Below are 18,370 nucleotides of genomic sequence, written 5' to 3'. Positions count from 1 at the left end.
TTCTTCTCAGTTTTGTTTATCTGGAAATGTCTTAATTTGTCCTTCATTTTTAAAGGTTAGCTTTGTTGGATATGAAATTCTTGGTTGACAGTCTTTTTCTTTCAACACTTTGAATGTCATCCCACTGCTTTCTGGCTTCCATGGTTTAGGTGAAATATGGGCTGTTAATCTTATTGAGGAAATTTACATGTGATGAGATTTTATTTTCTCTTGTTGCTTTCAAGATTCTCTATGTCTCTGGCTTTTGGCAGCTTGATTATAATGTGTTTCAGTGTGAATCTCCTTAAATTTATTTTTGCAGATTGGATACAGTGGCTCACACCTGTAATTTCAGCACTTTGGGAAGCCAAGTGGGGAAGATCACTTGAGCCCAGGAATTTGAGACCAGCCTGGGCAACATATTGAGATCCCATCTCTACAAAAATTCAAAAATTAGCTGGGCATAGTGGCACATGCCTGTAGTTCCAGCTACTCAGGAGGCTGAGGTGGGAGGATCACTTGAGCCTGGGAGGTTGAGGCTGCAGTGAGCCGTGATCAAACCACTGCACTCAGCCTGGGTGACAGAGTGAGACCCTATCTCAAAAAATTTGTTTATTCTTTCTTTTTCTCTTTCTTTCATTCTTTCTCTTTCTCTTTCTTTCATTCTTTCTCTTTCTTTCTCTCTGTTTTTTTTTTTTTTTTTTTCAGAGATAGTCTCACTATGCTGCCCAGGCTGGTCTCAAACTCCTGCCCTCAAACAATCCTCTCCCACAACAGTCTCGCAAAGTGCTGGTTTTATAGGTGTGAACCACCACACCTGGCTTATCTTTGTTTTTATAAAGAAGCACATTGTGTTTCTTGAATGTATGTATTAATTGTTTTAGTTAAATTTGAGGTGTTTAACTATCATTTTTTCAAATATTCTTTCTTCCCCTTTCTCTTTTTCCTGCCCTTCTGGGATTCTCATTTTATGTATGTTGGAACACTTAATGATGTCCTGCAGTTCTCTGAGGCTTTTTTCACTTTTTGCTTTCTTTTGTCTCTTTGTCCCTCAGACTGGATAATCTCAAATGACCTATCTTCAAGTTTGCTGATTCTTCTTTCTGCCTTCTCAGATCTGCTTCTGAGCTTCTCCAGTGAATTTTTAAATACCAGTTATTGTAATTTTCAACTTCAGAACTTCTTGTTTTTGTAATCTCTATCTCTTCATTGATATCCTGTATTTGGTGAGACATTATTTTCATACTTTCCTTTAGTTCTTTAAACACAGTCCCTTAGTTCTTTCAATATTTTTATAATAGCAGAGGTAAAGCCTTTGCCCAGAAAATCCAATGTCTGGGATTTTTTAGGGGCATTTTCTTTTTATTGCTTTTTATCCTGTGTATTCACTCTACTTTCCTCTTTCTTCACATGCCTTGTAATTTTTTGTTGAAAACTGGACATTTCCAACAAAATAATGTGGCAACTCTGGAAATCAGATGTCCCCTCCAGCGCACACAGGTTTGTTATTATTGCTGTTTGTTGTTGTTGCTGTTGCTGTTTATTTAGTGACTTTCTTGAACTAATTCTATAAAATCTGTATTGTTGTCATGTGTGGCCACTAAAGTCTATATTTGGTTAGATTAGTCAACAGATCATAATTGGACAAAATTTTTTTCAATGTCTTGAAGTCCTCCAGCCTTTGCCGGGGAGTCTGAGAATGTATTGGGACATGCTTTCAATGCTCTGGCAGGCAGTTTACAACTTTGCCTGTAGTCTTCACTTTCTACTTGTGCAGAGATTCAAGTTAGCCACAGGTGAGAAATCAGAGCCTCCTCAGGTCTTCCCTAGTCATCATGCATACTGCACCATATGTGTACTTGGCCTTCCAGATTTCTGGAATATATCACAGCTTCTTTTTAAATTTTTAAAAATTACTTTATTTTATTTTTATAGATTTAGGGAGTAAAAGTGTGTGATTTCTTACATGCATGTATTGTGTAATGATGAAGTCTGGGCTTTTGTGTACCCATCACCTGAATAGTGAACATTGTACCCAACAGGTCATGTCAGATCTTTTTAAAGCCCCCTATGAACATCTCATTTCCCACCTTTTTCTTTCAGCTTCTTTGGCCAGCTTCTTGTTTGCCCCAACTGTTATCATCATGTTAGGCAGCTGTGATATTAAACAATTTTGCTGGTTATTCTCAACAATTGCCCCAGGGAAAAGGCTGTTCACAGTCAGTGAGCTCTTAGATCAGATAAAGACAACCTTTGTAAATAGGGCTTTCAGAAAGCTGCCAGATAAGTCCTATAATGACAGTTCTCTGGGCTTTGGGCTTTTGAGAGTTCCAAATCCATTCTGGCCATCTTCAGAGACTGCTAGACTGCTGGTTTTCGTGTCTCTCATGATAGCAAGGTTGTTAATTTTCAAGGCTTCTGGGGAGCTGGGGAGAGAGAAATGGATATATGGCAAGTTAAAATGCCACAAATCTCACCGTTTCAACAATATTTAGTCATTTTTTAAAATAAATACTTCTTAGATTGTTATAAACCTTTGGTGAATTTCCAGAGTTCTGAAAATATTGATTTTGACCATTTTTGCCAATCTTCTTGCTGTTTTTTTGGAGGAGCAGATTTTTATGGAGAAGATCTTCACTCCACCATGTGGAAGTGGCTAATATGATTCCTTTTTTGACCAGTAATTACTGAATGTCTGTCAAGTACAGGGCTATACCTGAGGAAAGACTCACACAGATTTATCTAAAAACTTATTGCTACTGTATACATTAGCTGTTGGCACAGGAAAGGGGGAAAAAAGTAAAGCTATAATAAATAAATTTGTATACTAATTCAGACATAGATCAGAAAGCAAAAAATAGAAAAAAAGAATAAATGTGTATACTATTATCATTTTGATTAATGGATTCAGTGAAATTTTTGGAAGAGAAATTTTTGAAAACATTAGCCATTTAAAAAAAGGGAATGCTTTTCTCTTTTGAACAGTTATGGATCGTTATCTGTGAGTCTTACGTAAGACTTCCTGCTTAAGGGCTATTTCAGTCTATGAGAGGAAATAAAGGGAGAGAACACAATGAATATGAATTTTTACCATTAAACCACCTTTGATTTAATTATCTCAGAGAACCTTATAACCCTTTAAACAATTCAGCTTCAGAGCACCCTGGAGAGACAGAGAAGGTTGTCAGGGACATGTAATATGTGTTTCCTGGATGATTTTGTTTCAGCTCATTTATTCCCAACACAGAAGCAAGCAAAGTAAACAAAAAGATAACTCATGCTGTAATGAGGACCTTGTGAACTGGAACAACTGAAACTACTGAAGAGCCTAACAACTGGTCAAATAAATGAAAGATAGAAGACTATAAAGAGCAACAAATGGAAGAAGTACTTTCTAAGTACAAAGTGGTTTTGGAAGACAGTGCTGCCAGTGTTTTCCTGGTAATTCCTCTTTAGATGCTGTCATTTTCAGGAGAAGCTGATGTAAATGACTCTACAACCTAAAGCCCAGGTGAGCTATGTTGCCTTGGTTTGATTATCTAACGATTCCTTAATCTAGCATTGCAATAAGACTGTGAAGTAGAAGACAGAAACTTTTTTGTCTATGGAATTAGAAGACAGAATCCCTGGGTGCTGCTTTTAGGGGCAGCATGTACCTTTTCCCTCTCCAAGCTGGCTGGAGGAGGTGTTCTCAAAGTGCTGTGGGGAAAAGAAACCATCGTGATTCATTTATATAGAATATCAGATAGTAAATTATTAGGACTTCGAGCAAACATTTAAAATTCCATCAGTGCCTACTAGATGAGGGGGTTAAGATCATAGAAGCTCAAATGTTCGTTCTTGGATGAAATTCCTATGAAAAGGGGATGGGAAAAAGAGGGAAGAATCTGGAGGCTGATGATTGAGACGTAGCACTGGACCTAATGGGGTTTTCTCTTTTTTCTTTATTTTTAAAATTACTGTAAATAATAATACTAACCTGGCAAGGAGGTTTTACAAACCATGTTTCTCAAATAAATCTTACCTTGAAGAAGCCATGTTGGTAGTTTCAGCCCAAGGTTCTCATAAATTCATCCTCTGAGGATGTATTGTTAGTACTGCTGAGACATCTGCTGCCTCTTGCATATGTTCCAGATTATTTGAAGGAGGGTGAAAGGGAACTGAGAAAAAGGTACCTAGAGGTAAAGCTTGGCCTTATCCACCTCATCACCTTTTCTCTGATCTATTGTCAAGCAGAGAGGAACTACTGAACTTTTCACTTATTAGACGTGCACATGTTCCTTAATTCTTATGATTCAATGAACAGCCAAGCTTGGAGAGAGGTACTGGGAAATAATGGAGCTTTGGTCTTACCAAGTCTGTATTACACATCACATGGAGTCAGATTCGTAACAGAAGCACTGGAGCCTCTCCCTGGGGTCTCCTTCCCAAGCCCTGCTCCATTTCCCACTTGAACATCTTTAAAGAGTCCCAACTTTATTCATTCATCAAGCAAACAAATATTTACTGAGCACCTACTATATCTTCCAGGCTTTTAAAGAAACACCAGAGTGTCTTTTGAGGGAACTCTTCTATCTACTGTACTCTCTACTTACCTTAAAATAAGTTAAATTTCACATATTTAATCACAGATATTTATTGAACACTACTACTTAGAGAAGAACCTTATTGAGTGAGAAAAAAGGTATATATTGTCTTGAAGACAAAAGAATCCAGAGCTCTGGGGAATCTGCATTTTTAAAAAATATAATAGAATGTGTTGAATTTAAAATAGGTGTCTTGAAACAATATTTACATGGAAAAAAAGTCACTAGAGAGACCAAATGGAATGGTAAATTTGACTGCTAATTGTTACAGTTCACAATAACTTAATGATAAAATATAGGCAGATAGCATGAAAAATTACACTGTCTTATTGAGCCAATTTATACAGGACCAGGGTAAAAATTATGGACGCTTGAGCACTGAAAAGTCATGATTCCTTCTATCATATGTATTTCCAGATCAAAATAATATTAAGCTTTCATTAAAATAAATATAAACAAGTCCAATACATTTTTTATTTTTCCAATGATAACTTTACTTTTCTCCTGTCCATTTAGGCAGCTACTAGCCATATATGACAATTTGTATTAAACAAAATTAACAATTTTCTTTCTCAGTGCTAAACTAGCCCCATTTCAAGTGCTCAATAGTCACATGTGACCAATAACTACCTTATTAAACAGAACAGATATAGAACTTTGTGTGTGTGTGTGACAGGGTCTTGCTAGACTGGTCTTTAACTCCTGGGCTCAAGCTATCTTCCAACTTGGATCTACCAAAGTGCTAGGATTATAGTTATGAGCCACCACCATGCCTGGCCAAGAACAATTTCATTATCACAAAAAGTTCTATTACACAGTGCTGACTTAAATGCTCTATGAAAATACATAACAAATATTTTCAAAAATGATTTTCTCTTTTTTCTTCTTCTCTACAAATATGCTTGGTGAGAAATCCAGGAAATATAAGAAATGCACGGAATATAAGATGTAGGCTGAGCGTGGATGTTCACGCCTGTAATCCCAGGACTTTGGGAGGCCGAAGTGGGTGGATCATGAGGTCAGGAGTTTGAGACCAGCCTGGCCAACATAGTGAAACCCTGTCTCTACTAAAAGTACAAAAATTAGCCCAGCATGGTTGTGCATGCCTGTCATCCCAGCTACTCAGGAGGCTGAGGCAAAAGAATCACTTGAACTCAGGAGGAGAAAGTTGCAGTGAGCTGAGATTGTGCCACTGCACTCCAGCCTAGGCGACACAGCAAGACTCCATCTTAAAAAAAAAATGATATAACACTAAAACACATTAACAGAACACAGATATGTTTAGATATGTTTTTCTGAAAGGGGAGCAAAAACAGAACTCATTATTATTATCAGTGTTAAATCTGTATTATTATTATTAGGGACAGGGTCTCACTCCGTCACCCAAACTGAAGTGCAGTGAGCCAAGATTGTGCCACTGCAACCTCTGCCTCCCAGGCTCAAGTTATCCTCCCACCTCAGCCTCCTGAGTAGCTGGGACCACAGGTGCATGCCACCATACTCAGCTAATTTTTGTATTTTTAGTAGAGACAGAGTTTCACTGTGTTGCCAAACTGGTCTCTAACCCCTGGGCTCATGCAGTCTGCCTGCTTGGTCTCCCAAAGTGCTGGAATTACAGGTGTGAGCCACTGTGCCTGGCTATGGTTTGTTTATTTAATCAATGACTGCATCAGTATGTTGTTTGTTAAGACTTCCAGTGAAATAAACTAGAACTAGGCTAATTTTCTGTTCTTTATGATGTTGAAAAAACACACTTTGTTTTGTTTTGTTTTCAGTTTCTACTGGTAACAGTTAAACAACTTTAAAGAAAAAAATATACATTGTATTGGCAAGGATCTCATTATTTATTTAAGACCCAGCTCAAATATAGCTTTTCTTTGAAGACTTCTCTGATTATCTAGAAAAGTATGTGTCCTTATGATCTTCCAATACATTCTTCTTTCCATTTTTTATTGCTGTTATTTGCATTATTATAGTGTCTTCCCCAGTAGACAGTTGGATTGGGAGTTCTGGGAGGATGAGAACCATATTCTCAGTCCTGACACAGTGACTGGGACTCAATACGGTGTTCATCTGGGAACATGGCTGCTGGCCAGTTCTGGGATTTTTAGCAATGGGAAGGACATGTGGCACTTAGGAATTTTGTTTCACATCTGTTGTGAAACTTCCCACTATCAAAGTATTTGGGATTGTTATTGTCATCTTCACTTTAGACACAATACAGGCTAGGTGCGGTGGCTTGCGCCTGTAATCCCAGCACTTTGGGAGACCGAAGCGAGTGGATCACCTGAGGTCAGGAGTTCGAGACCAGCCTGACCAACATGGAGAAACCCCGTCTCTACTAAAAATACAAAATTAGCCGGGCGTGGTGGTGCACTCCTGTAATCCCAGCTACTTGGGAGGCTGAGGCAGGAGAATCGCTTGAACCCAGGAGGTAGAGGTTGCAGTGAGCTGAGATTGTGTCACTGCACTCCAGCCTGGGTGACAGAGTGAGACTCTGTCTGAAAAAAAAAAAAAAAAAAAAGACACAGTACAGATAAATTAAATGACTTTTCAAAAGGTACGCAATGAATAAAAGTCTGGGCTGTAATGAAATTTTCAGTCCTCAGTATTCTAAAGTGATGTTATGCCCTTCCTTGAGGTTGCCTCCTTTAAGGTGTCTATTAAGAAATCAAATTCATAGGCCAGCACAGTGGCTCACGCCTGTAATCTCAGCACTTTGGAAGGACGAGGCGGGCAGATCACAAGGTCAGGAGTTCAAGACCAGTGTGCCCAACATAGTGAAATCCCGTCTCTACCAAAAATACAAAAATTAGCCGGGCATGGTGGTGTGCGCCTGTAGTTCCAGCTACTCAGGAGGCTGAGGCAGGAGAATCACTTGAACCTGGGAGGCGGAGGTTGCGGTGAGCCGAGATCGCACCACTGCACTCCAGCCTGGGCGACAGAGCGAGACTCCGTCTAAAAAAAAAAAAAAAAAAAAAAAGGAAAAGGAAAAAGAAATCAAATTCATACTTTTTCCTGGTATAAGGCAGATATTTTAAGGTGGAAGGAAAAGTGACAAATCTTACATAAAACTCTAGAAGAAAGGCTACTGTTGTTTGAACCTCGTGTCAAGGCTTACTTTAAGAAAGAGCCATTTCATTCGCTTTTTTTGGTTTCTATTTCTGCCAACCTGGAGGCAAAGCGCTTCGTCACTACTACTATTTTACCAATATATTCCAGCAGAGGGCGCTCCAAGCATTTTACAACGTTTCCAGTGGCGCCTTCGATCCCGCCTCCCCACAACCCCCCTCCCCACCCACCAGCCCGGCAGCCTGCAAACTCTCCGCTCTTATCCCAAAGACCTGTGTTTTGGCCTGATTCTTCTGGTGCCAAGTCATTGAAAGGTCCTGTTTGCCCCTCGGGGTGTATTAGGAGCTGGTAGGGTTTGAGAGATATTCTGCATTTTATCACACCTCTCCATATTCAATTCAGTAGGTCATATTTAAATATGAAACATAGAGGATAATTTTCAATGCTAGATTTGCTATAGAGATCATGCTAGGTGATGATTAAATGATAACAATTATGCTTTTTCTCCACCCTGCCCCCCCCAAAGTGTAGTTTATTCAATTCATCTCAAATGATGACAAAGGGATATTTTTATATTTTCTTCATTTGGCACCTCAAATACAGCCATGTGTTACTTAACAAGATTCTGAGAAATGCATCACTTTGTCTTGTGAACATCAGGGAATGTTCTTATACAAGCCTAGATGGTATAGCCTACTACACACCTGGGCTATATGGTCTAGCCTATTGCTCCTAGGCTACAAACCCACATGGCATGTTACTGGACTGAATACTGTAGGCAACTAGAATACAATGGTATTTGTGTATCTAAACATAGGAAAGGTACAGTAAGAATACAGCATAAAAGATAAAAAATGGTACTTGTATAGGGCACTTACCCTCAATGGAGCATGCAGGACTGGAAGTTGCTCTGGGTGAGTCAGGGAGTAAGTGGTGAGTGAATGTGAAGGCCTGGGACATTACTGTACACTATGTAGACTTTACAAACACTGTACAGTCAGGCTACACTATAAATAACATATATTTATTTATTCAAATATTTATTCTTTCTCTGGTAATAAACCAACCCTAGCTTCCTGTAATTATCTTACTTTATAAACTTTAAAATTTTTTAAACTTTTAGACTCTTCTTTAACATCACAGCTTCCAATACAGACACACTGTCCAGCCATTCAAAAATATTTTCTTTCTTTATGTCTGTACTCTATAAGCTTTTTTATTCTTTTCTTTTCTTTTTAAACTGTTGGTTAAAAATGAAGACACAAGCACACATTAGCCTAGGCCTACACAGTGTCAGGATCGTGAATATCACTGTCTTCATCTTCACATCTTGCCCCACTGGGAAAGTCTTCCGGGGAATGAACCCGCATGGAGTTGTCATCTCTATGATAACAATACCTTCTTCTGGAATACCTCCTGGAGGACCTGCCTCAGGCTGTTTTATGGTTAACTTTTTTTGAAATAAGTAGGAGTATACTCTAAAATAGCAATAAAAAGTATAGTAAATAAACCAGTAACATAGTCATTTTTTATCAAGTATTATAGAATATACATAATTGTATCTGCTATACTTTTATACCACTGGCAACACAGTAGGTTTGTTTACACCAACGTCACAATATGCACATGAGCTTGAGTAATGCGTTGTGCTAGGACATTATCATGGCTGTGACATCACTAAGAGATAGGAATTTTTCAGCTCCACTATAATTTTTTTTTTTTTTTTTTTGAGACAGAGACTCGCTCTGTTGCCCAGGCTAGAGCACAGTAGTGCAATCTCAGCTCACTGCAACCTCTGCCTCCCAGGTTCAAGCGATTCTCCTGCCTCAGCCTCCTGAGTAGCTGGGACTACAGGTGTGCACCACCACGCCCAGCTAATTTTTGTATTTTTTAGTAGAGACGCAGTTTTACCATGTTGGTCAGGATGGTCTTGATCTCTTGACCTTGTGATCCGCCCGCCTCGGCCTCCCAAAGTGCTGGGATTACAGGCGTGAGCCACCACGCCCGGCCAGCTGCCCTATAATCTTATGACACCACCCATACATGCAGTCCTTTGCTGACCAAAACATCCTTATGTGATTTATGATAGTACTTTAAAGTATCTCTACATCTACAGTATGGACCCAGAACTCATTCTACTCTAAATGTAGCTCTTCATCCAATAAGTGAACACTGATTGTGACAAATAGTTGGCTCACTTGCATTTTTGGTAGTTTGTGTAATGTCTAAACAATGACAAAGAATGCATTGTCGAGTGCTTCTAAAAGATACATTTAGCCTGAAATTAGTATTTTTAAAAATATTGTTTAAAATAGAAAATCAAAGAATGAAAAAAGAAAATGGAAAAATATTTATCAAGTGTCTTCAATCAAGATTTTGTAGGCATAAGTGGTAACATGATAAAAATTGATTTTATAAAAAACCTAGGCAGACCAAAGATTTAAATATACAATGTAAAATTCGAAATTTTAGAAGAAAATATCGTTATGTCCCAGAAATAGGAAATATCTCTCAAAGAAGATATAAAAGAAATTCAACCCACTAGGTAAATAGGTAAAGTCTGATCAGTTTGATTACATTCTTTTATGTTTATTTTTTGAGAGAGTCTCACTCTGTTGCCCAGGCTGGAGTACAGTGCACAGTCTCAGAGCACTGCAACCTCTGCCTCCTGGATTCAAGCCATTCTCGTGCCTCAGCCTCCTGAGTAGCTGGAATAAAGGTGTGTGCCACAATGCCCAGCTGATTTTTGTTGGGGTTTCACCATGTTGGTTAGGCTGGCCTCGAACTCCTGACCTCAAGTGATCCGCCCGCCTCGGCCTCCAAAAGTGCTGGGATTATAGGCATGAGCCACGTGCCCGGTCAGTTTGATTACATTCTAATCAAAAGTTACCTCCCATTGGAGTTTGAGATCAGCCTGGGCAACATGGTAAAACCCCGTCTCTACTAAAAATACAAAAAAATTAGCCAGGCATGGTGGCCTGTGCCTGTAATCCCAGCTACTCGGGAGGCTGAGGCAAGGAGAATTGCTTGAACCCTGGAGGCGAAGGTTGCAGTGAGCCAAGATCATGTCACTGCACCCCAGCCTTGGCAACAAAGGGAGACTCCATCTCAAAAAAAAAAAGATACCATTGGAAAGCAAGATTATCAAAAGATATCACTAAAAAGCAAGACAAGTCACAAACTGGAAGAAGATATTTAATACTCACATAATGTGCAGAGGATTACTATTCAGAATATTTTAAAATTACACCTAAAAATAATTGGAAAAAAAAAACTAATAGAAAAATGGACCAACAAATTGAACACGGATTTTACAAAAAAGGAGATCTGAATTGGTAATAAATATATTAAACATATTAAAACCTCATTCATAACTAGATAAGTGCAAATTATGATCACAAGATTAGGGAAAAATTAAAACCACAAGATAGTATTTTATGTCTACCACTGGTATAAATTAAGAAGTCTGGTAAAACCAAGTCTTGGCCAGAATGTATGATCACTGGAATCCTCAGAAAACTTCCTTGAAAGTGTGCATTGATATGACAATCTTGGAAGACAATTTGGCATTTTTTAGTTACATTGAGGTCATGCATATTGTAAAACCAGCAATTCCACTTCTAGAGAAACTCTTGTATTTGCTATGTACCCTTATACGTATACACAAGTGTCCATAGCAGCATTGTCTGTAATTGTAAAAACCTGGAAATAATCCAAGTATCCATCAACAAGATGAGTAAATTATGGTATATTCACATGATGAAATAGTATGTAGCAGTGAAAAATGAAGAAACCACAGCCATGTGTATCAACAGGGATGAATCTCACAAATACAATGCTGAGTAAGACAAGCAGATTGGAGAAAGATACACACAGTACGATTCTGTCCATTTAAATTTCAAACACATGCAAACTAAATGCAAATAGGGTACAACTACAAAGAAATACATGAGAAAAATAAATATCACATTCAGACAGTGTTTACTATGGGAGAAAGAGAGATGTGTTTGCAGAGGAGCACACCGAGGTAAGTGCACAGTTCTATTTAATTATCCTTTTTATACACTCATAAAGAATAATTAACCTCATATACCAGTAAGTATAGGAAATGTATAATTATTTTTAAATATTAGAAATTATTAGCTTTGAAAGGGAGATGTCATCCTAATAGAATGTGGTATATTTATGTTAGATTCATGGTTATAGAAATAAAGCATTAGGAGAAAATCTGTGAGACAATGTGAACAATAAAAGTGGACAATCAACCGGGCATGGTGGCTCATGCCTATAATCTCAGCACTTTGGGAGGCCGAGGCAGGTGGATCACTTGAGGTCAGGAGTTCAAGACCAGCCTGGCCAACATGGCGAAACCTCGTCTGTACCAAAAACTACAAAAATTGGCTGGGCATGGTGGTGCACGCCTGTAGTCCCAGCTACTCGGGAGGCTGAGGCAGGAGAATCGCTTGAACCTGGGAGGTGGAGGTTGCAGTGAGCTGAGATTGCGTCACTGCACTCCAGCCTGGGTGACAGAGCGAGACTCTGTCTCAAAAAAAAAAAAAAAAGTCTTTGTGGGACATAGAAATTATATCAAGCAAAGCACGTCCTTGTACATGCCTGCCCTGTGTGAACAGTAATGTTCACAGGTGGGATTATCACATCATTCTCCCACTGCCATTCTTCCGCAGGTGGCATGTTGAGGCAGAAGGCTGGCACTCAGCACCTGCCTGTCTTAGGTTGGGTTACCCTAGAAGCAAACCTAGATGTAAGGATTTAGATTTATTAATAATTAAGTCAGGGTATTTCATTTGGAAAAGGATCCCAAAAGGCACTCCCAGAAGAAGAGGGAAGAAAGAAAGAAAGGGAAGAAAGCCAACGAAGGGTACGTTATCACACAGATTCCGCGGAGGGTGACCAGGCTCACTCCCCTAGGAAACTGAGAAACCAGGCAGAATGCACCTCAGAGTTGCCCCCATCGGGCAGGTGAGGCCGCTGTGATTTTCAGACACCAACTCCCTTCAGTCACTGGTTGAAATCTGCTTTTGGGGAGGGGAGACAGGACAAACTTCCCAGCACTTCTAGCTTGCTGTGCTGGCCAGGGCTACCCAGACAGAGAGAAAAATCCCCCAGGTGAAGGGCTGGAGATTTCTCCAGATGGAAGTCCACATTCCACGTGCGTGCTACACAGCCCCGATATCAGGAACACATGTATTGACACGTGTGCAAAAATACTATGCAAAAAATCCTAACATCTAGGCTTCTGGTTCTTTCTGATACTGATTTTAAGTGATTCTTTCCATCATAATGTGAAGGTGTAAGCCTGTCCTGGAGCAGGTAGGGAGTGGGATAAAAAGTGAGGGGCAGGAATTGAGAAGATTACAATTCTGATCACCTGGTCTGTGCTTAACACTGCGTTAGTTGCTGGAAATAGATTTGTAACTCTTAAGCTGTGGTCCCCAGAGCTAATAATATAATGGGTACTTATATACACATGAAACATTTAAGTGGTAATAAAAGATTTATAGATTGTCAGTGTGAATGATACAGATAAAAATGCTGAGGAGAGAGGCATTTCTATGTTTAAAAGTAGGTCATACGTAGAATTCTTGACCAGACTAGAGGATTACATGACAGTTGGAATGAGGTGATCTAGGTGATAATCCCAGTCTGAACAAAAACATTAATAGTAGGGGTGCTATTTGTCTCTCCAGATCTCTCCAGATTCGTCTTCACTCTTCTCCACCTTGATTGGTGCCAGAAAACGTCATGGATGAAATTAACAGACATCCTTGTCCCCTGGCTTCCAGCAGTTATATTGGGGGTGGAAGTGTCACGTGAGGAGGTCAAAGGGAAGGGCAGGGAGATTGGGGTGTTTCTCTCTCAGCTCCCTTCTTGCAGGGTTGTCACAAGTTAGCTGTTTTCCTTTATCAAGACCTTAGTCAAGAGGTGCTCTGCATACAGCTTCCTCTCTCCAGGTTCCAGGAACCGCTCTCTTACTAGCTCAGAAGTACTGCATTATTCCTTGCAGCTGCCTCTAGAATCTGTCCACACCTTTATTAAACTCTCCTCAAATTGCTGAAGTGTGCCATGAGTTTTGTGCCAGTGACCTGACTGAGAGGGTGGGAATGAACTTGAGAGGAGGGAGGAGTGAGATGTTTGGCAAAACTTGAGGAAAGGGCCCACGTTGAGAAGGGAGGGAGGTAAAATGAATATTTTTCTAATTCTTGTCTAAAGAAAAAGGGTAGGTGGTGGCGGGCACCTGTAGTCCCAGCTACTTGGGAGGCTGAGGCAGGAGAATGGCGTGAACCTGGGAGGTGGAGCTTGCAGTGAGCTGAGATTGTGCCACTGCACTCCAGCCTGGGTGACAGAGTGAGACGCCATCTCAAAAAAAAAAAAAAAAAAAAGTAGGCTAGGTGCAGCGACTCACGCCTGTAATTCCAACACTTTTGGAGGCTAAGGCAGGTGGATCAATTGAGGTTAGGAGTTCGAGACCAGCCTGTCCAACATGGCGAAACCCATCTCTACCAAAAATTACAAAAATTAGCCATGCATGGTGGTGCGCACCTGTAGTCCCAGCTACTTGGGAGGCTGAGGTAGGAGAATGGCTTGAACCCGGGAGGCGGAGGTTGCGAGCCAAGATCGCACCACTGTACTCCAGCTTAGGTGACAGAGTGAGACCCTGTTCCCCGCCCCCCCACCACCAAAAAAAAAAAGGAAAAAGATATTCCAGATTTGAGGACCATGTTCTGAGGGAGGTTTCAAAAGTTCGGGCTGATGTGTCAATGGCTGCTTGTCAATGTCCATGCCACAAAGGTGATCACATATCATCTGTCCTGAGCTCTGCTTAGCCTCATCTGTTTTCTATTCAACAGTTGCGAGCATAAAGGAAGAGTCTTTGTGTAGTACCTCTACCAGGTAGGCATATATCTAATTACCGTCTGGCCTTCTATAATTCAAGTCTTAGCTGATGATAAAAGGAGCAGCTGAAACCTTCCAAGTAGGCTGAACAACAGGCTATTTTATTCTAATAGTCTAGTTTCACCTGTGAGGAAACAGGCTGCAAGTTTTTCTTCTGGTTCTGCTTCTTTGAAAAAGAAATGCAATTATAATTTTTTAAATGTAATTTTCCATGTTCAATGTTGGCTTGTAAACTCCCAAGGGGAATCACTTAGCCAGAGAAGCTGAGAATTTGAGCTTCTTTCTGTACAAAAATCTTTCTGTGCAAAGATTGTGGGTACATGAGCGGTAGATTGTGGCTTCATGACTGGTAGCAACCATTTAGAGGAAGGAATTACATCATCTACAAAAGGTTGCCATATAACCTCAAAGTATTATCTTTAAGTTTCTATGAAAAATGGGCAAGGTCTAGGGAAGTAAATTCACATACCCTGTCTGATTATTCAACCCTACTTTATCTCTCAGTTGGTGGTTTTCATCTGCTGATCTCTTCATGACTCCTGACTTTTGTACCTTCTTTCTCCACTGACCCAGTAAAAGAATAGGCTTAAATTGCTGATTAAAAAGTAAAGAAAGCCTGAAAGGCTGCGCAGGCCACTTGGCAATTTGGGAGTAGCCATATTTGTTCCAATGCAAATATTATCCTTTTCTCAACTGGAACTTCCAAAGCCTCCAGGTCTTTAGTGAGACTGTTTTGGTAGAAGCCACCAATCAAGTATGATACTGTTGTGCAATCCAATATTAACCACCCACAGTTAGTGCCAACTCCACAGGTTAAGGGCATAGTCCCTGAGAAAACTGTCTTTGCTTCAGATGCAAGCAGCAAGTTTGGGAGTCCTCAGAGCACCGTCACCTCCGAACCAATGGCTACAAATTCAGGGGTTCCCATGGCTCCCATAGGTTCAATAATTCATTAGAATGACTCACAGAACAAGGAAAGCACTATATCTATAACAATTGTGTTATAATGTTAATAGATACAAATCAGTATCAGCCAAATGAAGAGAAACATTGGGTGAGATCTGAGAGGGTTCCATATGCAGAACTTCCATGCCCTTTCCTCATAGAGTCAGGATGTGTTGCCCTCCTGACACATCAATGTGTTCACCAACCAGGAAGTTCCACCGAGCTTTGGCATCCAGAGGGTTTTTTTGAGTTTCATTTATGTGGGCATGATTGATTGAATCACTGGCTCTGTGACTGAACCCAAACTCCAGCCTCCTACCCTCCTCAGGGATCAGGAGATCAGGCTAATATCAAATGGCAGAGAATATAGAGGGTTGCATAATTTACCGTAATGTAATACACATGCACCTCTGTATGCTCTTAGATCAGGGTTAGGTCTGGCTATATAAAACAAAAGCCCTGACACAGTGGCTTAAGCAAGATAAAAGCTTATTTTCATTGCACAAAGGGAGGCAATCCTGGACTAAAATGATGGTTTAATGGTCATCAGGGACTCAGGCTCCTTCTGTCATTCTTCCAGCATCCTATACATGACTTCCAAAGACAAATAACTTATTTATTTATTTATTTAGACACCAGGTCTGGATTTGTTTCTCCAGCTGGACTGCAGTGGCATGATCATAGCTCATTGCAACCTCCAACTCCTGGGCTCAAGGGATCCTCCCACCTCAGCCTCCCGGGTAGCTGGGACTATAGGTACATACCAACACTACTGGCTAATTTTTTTCTTTTTTTTTAATTTTAGTAGAGACACAGTCTTGCTGTGTTCTCCAGGCTGGTCTCGAACTCCTGGACTCAAGCCTCCTTTGTCTGGGCCTCCCAAAGTGCTGAGATTGCAGCATGAGCCATGGTGCCCTGTCTCCAGTGTCAAACAACTCTATGGTCCAAGATGGCTACTAAAACTCAAGCCATCACTTCCAGGAAGAAAGAAAAATAAGAGAGATACTTTAAAACTGGATTAGTTTCCTTTAAGCAGCCATCCCCAAAGTCCTGTGCAATAGTTGCACTTTTAGCTGGGCTTACAGCCATCCCGCTAAAAATATTGGAGTTCTCCTTCTAAAGAACAAGGCAGAAAGATGCTGTTTAAGCAGCTAGCAGGGTCTGCCATGTTGCATTTATTTTCATTTCAAAAAATAAATAAATAAACTTTTCAGATTGACTCTATTATGAGAACGTGAAGATGATAACAGAAAGCAAATATAATATATATGTGTATATATATGTATGTATATATATATATATATAGAGAGAGAGAGAGAGAGAGAGACAGAGTCTTGCTCTGTCGCCCAGGCTGGAATGCAGTGGCGCGATCTTGGCTCACTGCAACCTCCGCCTCCCAGGTTCACGCAATTCTTCTGCCTCAGCCCCCAAGAAGCTGGGACTACAGGCGTGCACCGCCACGCCCGGCTAATTTTTGTATTTTTAGTAAAGACAGGGTTTCACCATGTTGGCTAGGCTGGTCTTGAACTCCTGACCTCAAGTGATCCGCCCACCTTGGCCTCCCAAAGTGCTGGGATTACAGGCATGAGCCATCGTGCCTGGCCTAATATAGAGCTATATCTTAATGAAAAAAAAAAAAAAAAAGAAAGAAGTACTTTTCACAGACATCGTACATTTGGAATACAAACTGCAATGGAAACACAATTACATTTGTTTCACTGTGCCAATTTCTACCATACATATGGATACAATTTTGCTCAGAAGTCTGTGGCACATGTTTCAAAAATAGTTACTGAAAAACAAAGTTTCTCTAAATGTGTTTTTTTCTGGTAACTAAAGTCACAATTCTTGAATGTGGTAGGGATGGAGGCAAATTGCTGTCATTCTGTCATTTCTCATATTGCTCCAGAGAGAATTCCACAGTTCCCCCACATATTCAGCCTGAGAATTCAACCCTATCTAGGCAGGTTCATGGGAAATGGAAACTGATTAGACTTGGGTATGATGGAGTAATAAAAATAAAATGCTAAAAATGAAAACAAAACAAAAAAACAACAACACCCACATTTCAAAAGTCACCAACACTAGTAATTTTCAAAAGAAATTATTTAGTGCACCGACGGAACTAGCAGTGGTCATAGCAAGGATGATGCTTTCTGTTTTAGCTTCACCCACAGACCCACCCCCAAACTACCTAAAATAGATATTCAGTGGAAACAATAACTGTGTGCCTGCAAAGATATCTTCAAGTAATGTCCTCTAACCCAGAGCTGCACCCCTACTCCTTTCATTCCAAGTTTTAACTCAAATTCTGTCTTATATAGATATTTTGGAGCCACCAGTGAGACCTGACTATTGTCCTTTAGGAAGCAACAGAGACCTTATGGCCCCAACCCTAAAATATTTACTGCCTGGCCCTTGGCAGAAAGTAGTTACCGAATGGTTGTTTATCGAGCAAAGTTGATATGCATCCATTTATAGTCCAAGTATTTATTAAGCATCTATACATCAAGTACTATGCTGTTATTTTCTATTTAAGGAGATTTCAGACAAATGAAAGATATAGATAACTTCTTAAAATGCTCACTAAGTGCTACTTTAGGGGCAAAAATAAGTTGTAAGATGAGCATATATAGGAGGCAGTAACCCAAAACTGGAGAGGGGGGACTGTAACCAAGAAAGGCTTCCTAATTAAAAAGTTTTCTAAGTTAATACTAGATGATTAGAAAGAGTTCGCCAGGCAAAGTGGTAGAAGGAGCAGCAATTACAAAGACCCACAGAAAAATTGGGAACTTTAAATATTTCAGGGATGCTGAGTGCTGTGACTTGAACCTTGTAATCCCAGCCACTCCGAAGGCTAAGGCGGGAAGCTA

Source organism: Nomascus leucogenys, chromosome 9 (genome assembly GCF_006542625.1).
Source record: "Nomascus leucogenys isolate Asia chromosome 9, Asia_NLE_v1, whole genome shotgun sequence".
Taxonomy (NCBI): Eukaryota; Metazoa; Chordata; class Mammalia; order Primates; family Hylobatidae; genus Nomascus; species Nomascus leucogenys.
This window is presented reverse-complemented; position numbering follows the sequence as displayed.